This window comes from Schistocerca gregaria, chromosome 5 (genome assembly GCF_023897955.1).
Source record: "Schistocerca gregaria isolate iqSchGreg1 chromosome 5, iqSchGreg1.2, whole genome shotgun sequence".
Classification (NCBI taxonomy): Eukaryota; Metazoa; Arthropoda; class Insecta; order Orthoptera; family Acrididae; genus Schistocerca; species Schistocerca gregaria.
In genome coordinates, this window is record NC_064924.1 from 191,111,361 (window position 1) to 191,116,191 (window position 4,831).

Here is a 4,831-nt window from a genome sequence, read left to right on the forward strand (position 1 = left end):
TACTGGAACACGTGAGGCAATACTGACCTTACGACTTATCTTAGAAGAAAGATTAAGGAAAGGTAAACCTACGTTTCCAGCATTTGTACACTTAGAGGAAGCTTTTGACAATGATGACTGGAATACTCTTTTTCAGATTCTAAAGGTGGCAGGGGTAAAATACAGGGAGCGAAAGGCTATTTAGAATTTGTACAGAAACCAGATGGTAGTCATAAGAGTCGAGGGGCATGAAAGGAAAGCAGTGGTTGGGAAAGGAGTGAGACAGGGTTGTAGTCTCTCCCCGATGTTATTCAATTTGTATATTGAGCAAGCAGTAAAGGAAACAAAAGAAAAATTCGAAGTAGGTATTAAAATTCATGGAGAAGAAGTAAAAACTTTGAGGTTCGCCGATGACATTGTAATTCTGTCAGAGACGGCAAAGGACTTGGAAGAGCAGTTGAACGGAATGGACAGTGTCTTGAAACGAAGATATAAGATGAACATCAACAAAAGCAAAACGAGGATAATGGAATGTAGTCAAATTAAATCGGGTGATGCTGAGGGAATTAGATTAGTAAATGAGACACTTAAATTAGTAAAGGAGTTTTGCTATTTAGGAAGTAAAATAAGTGGTGATGGTCGAAGTAGATAGGATATAAAATGTAGACTGGCAATGGCGAGGAAAGCGTTTCTAAAGAAGAGAAATTTGTTAACATCGAATATAGATTTATGTATCAGGAAGTCGTTTCTGAAAGTATTTGTTTGGAGTGTAGCCATGTATGGAAGTGAAACATGGACGATAACTAGTTTGGACAAGAAGAGAATAGAAGCTTTCGAAATGTGGTGCTACAGAAAAATACTGAAGATAAGGTGGATAGATCACGTAACTAATGAGGAGGTATTGAAAAGGATTGGGGCGAAGAGAAGTTTGTGGCACAACTTGACTAGAAGAAGGGATCGGTTGGTAGGACATGTTTTGAGGCATCAAGGGATCACAAATTTAGCACTGGAGGGCAGCGTGGAGGGTAAAAATCGTAGAGGGAGACCGAGAGATGAGTACACTAAGCAGATTCAGAAGGATGTAGGTTGCAGTAGGTACTGGGAGCTGAAGCAGCCTGTACAGGATAGAGTAGCATGGAGAGCTGCATCAAACCAGTCTCAGGACTGAAGACAACATCAACAACACGTTCATATTATGTGTCGACCAACAGCAAGCGTTCTACAGTGTAAACTGATGCTGGATCTTCGAAATTCTGAGAAGATAAAGTTAAGGTACACTCCCACTCCCATTTTCCACCGTGTTCTTCCATAATTTTGGGGAGTCTCTGCCCATGTATCCTTGTAACTTGCCCATCCCATCTTAACCTCTTTTTTTCAATTTCTTCTCTCATACTTTCTTGTTTAAGGTCCTTTCTAATTCTAAATTCCCTTAACTGCTCTGAGAAATTTCATTTCCCCTGCTTGCAGTCTGCTCCAGTCCCTTTCTGTCATGGTACATGTTTCTCTACCATAGGTGACAATAGGGAAGTAATAATTCTTATACATAAGGCGTTTTGCTTTTTCTTAAACTTCCGTACTCCAAATCAGGTGTTTTATTTTTTGGTAGAAATTGCCTCCCTCTTGTACATTTTTTACCATATCATCTGCAAAAATCATCTTTTTGTCTTTTTCTTTTACTATATCTTTAAGTACCCTTTTCATTCCCTCCATCACAACATTAAAAAAGTGCAGGAGATAGAATACTTCTTTGCTGAAGTCCTTGCCTTATTTCGAAGCATTCAGAGTTCCCCAGTGGTGTTCTAATTCTACAATTGTGTCATCTGTACATTGTCTGTATTACATTAATGTAACCATCTTCTATATCTATCTTCTTCGTTTCTTCCCAGAGTCTTTCCCTGTTAACTGAGTCATATGTCTTTTCTATGTATATAAAAACAATTATCACCCTTTTATTATACACCCCACTTTTTCCATCACTTGACGGATAAAAAATATCAGGTCGATCGTGCTTCTTCATTTCCTAAACTCATGTTGTTCTTCACTCAGCTCCTTTTCTATCTTTTCACTTACTCGATTTAGAAAAATTCTTTCGAAAATCTTGGCTGTATGACTCATAAGGGTTATTCATCTGTAGTTTTTACAAAGTCTTGTATTGCCTTTCTTGAAGATGGGAACTATGTCTCCTATTCTCCAATCGTCAGGTATTGTACTATTTCTCCACACACTTGATAGTACTTTATACAGCCACTGCATTCCCACTGGACCTGCTGCTCTTATCATGTCCACTGATATTTCATCAGGTCCTGGGGCTTTCTCCCCATTCCTCTTCTTCACGGCGTTTTCAATTCTCTCTCTACTGTTCGATCTATATACCGAAGAAACAATGAATGAAATTAAAGGTAAGGTTGAAGAATGGGAAGGAAATTCATGATGTTAAGTTATCAATATTGTGATTCGCTGTTGACGTTGTTATCCTCAGTGATAGTGAAGAAGAGTTACACCATCTGTTCAGTGAATTATCAGTCTGATGAGAAAAGAAGTTGGACTGTGAGTAAATGGAGAATGTTAAAAGTAATGATAAGTTGGAGAAATGAGAACAACAAGAAACTTAACATTGTTGTTCAATAAATAAACTATGTTTAGGAATTCTGCTACCTGGGAAGAAAACAACTTGTTAACCACGAAGCAAGAAGGACCAAAAACAGTAGACTGCCACAGGAAAAGAGGGCATTCTAAGCAAGGAGAATTTACTGGTGTGAAGCCTTGGCCTTATTTTGAGGAAGAAATTTATCATCTTGTACGTTTGGAGCAAATCATTGTATGGTAGTAGATAATAGGCGGTTGGAAAACAGGACCGGATGAGAATCGAAGCATTTGAGAGGTGGTGCTGCACAGAAATGTTGAAAATCGGGTGGTCTGATAGGATACAGAGGATGAGGATCTCCCCGGGTTCGGTAAAGGGAGGAACATACGGAAAACCCTGACAAGAAGAAGTGACAAGATGAAACGACTTTGTAAAGGGTCAGGGATTAACCTCCACGGTCCTAGAAGGGTCTGTAGAGGGTCAAAAGGTCGGAATACATCCAGCAAATTACTGAGGACTTCACTCCGAAGGTCTTTATGTTTCGGGTTGTTTTGCGCATCATGATGTGGGCCCATTCTTTGAGGTCACCGTGACACATGAAACGGGGCTTTTAAGGTCCACATTGTTCCTTCTCCTATTTCGTAGTAACTATGCTTGGAAACGCTCGTCCTCCAAGGTGACAGCCGCAGTGTTCACAGGGGTGCACGCATTCGAACAGTAAGGAAACCTGTGAAATCTCGACTAGACCGCTATATCTGTAGATCTGAATACCAAGGAAAGTAAGATACAAAGGAATTACTGACAACGGCTGCGTGTGGGCCCTGATATAAGTCAATGGGGGAAGCTGGAAGCTTACTAGGCAGGTGCGCTGACCACTAAGCCACAGTGGTCACCCCGTCTGCATGCAGTATCCCAGCATGTCTCCTGTCAGCCGCTAATTTATCCACACGCTACTGATTAGTACCCAATACCCGTGATCCTCATTACTCGCGGCATTTCCCCGATCTCGATACGAGTAAGAACCTGTTGGGCATCCGCTGTCAGGGGATCACTGGCTGCCTTCTACGTTCGTCGTTCGGATGTATACGCTTGCGTATTCAAATACAGAGACACGCAAACAGGCAGAATACGGCGCTGTGATCGGCAGCGTCTACAATAAGACAAAGAGTATCTGTTGCATTTGTTAGATCGGTTACTGCTGCTTCAGTTGCAGGTTATCAAGATTTAAGTGAGTCTGAACGTTGTGTTATAGTTGGCGCATGAGCGATGGGATACAGCATCTCCGAGGTAGCGATGAAGGTGGGATTTTCCCTTACGATCGTTTCAGGAATGTACCGTGAATGTCAGCAATCTGGCAAAACATCAAATCTCCGACATCGCTGCGGCCAGAAAAAGATCCTGCAAGAACGGTACGGTATCAACGACAACTGACAAAAGTGGAACACTTCCGCAAATTGATGCAGATTTCAGTGGTGGACCGTAAACATATTTCAGCTTGCGAACCATTCAACGAAACATGACACAAAGCTTTACGCCTCCCCTGGGTTCGTCAACACCGACATTGGACTGTTGATGAATGGAAACATGTTGCCTGGTCCGACAAGTCTCGTTTCATATTGTATCGAGGGGATAGACGTGTAAGGGTTTGGAGACAAACTCATGAATCCATGGACCATGCATGTCAGCATGGTACTGTGCAAGCTGGTGGCGGATCTGTAATGGTGTGCGTCGTGTGCGGGTTTAATGACATGGGACACCTGATACGCCTAGACACGACTCTGACACGTGACACGTACCTAAGCATACTGTCTGATCACCTGCATCCGTTCATGACCATTGTGCCTTACGACAGACTTGGGCAGTTCCAGCAGGACAGTCCTACAACCCACGGGCAGAGAATTGCTACACAGTGGCCCCATTAACACTCTTCTGAGTTTAAACACTTCCGCTGGCGAACAAACTCCTCAGACATGAACGTTATTGAGCACCTCTAGGACGCCTTGCAACATGCTGTTGAGATCTCTACCCCATCGTACTCTTACGGATTTACGGAGAGCCCTGGAGGATTCATGGTGTCAATTCCCTCCAGCACTGCTTCAGACATTAGTCCAGTCCATGCCATGTCCTGTTGCGGGGTGTCCTACACGATATCAGGCAGGTATACCAGTTTCTTTTTTGTTCTGCAGTGTATATTTAGGCGAGGATTGCCAATGATCTCTACAGTACGGATGTACAACAGGCTGTAACTGTTACGGAAATGGGCGAAAT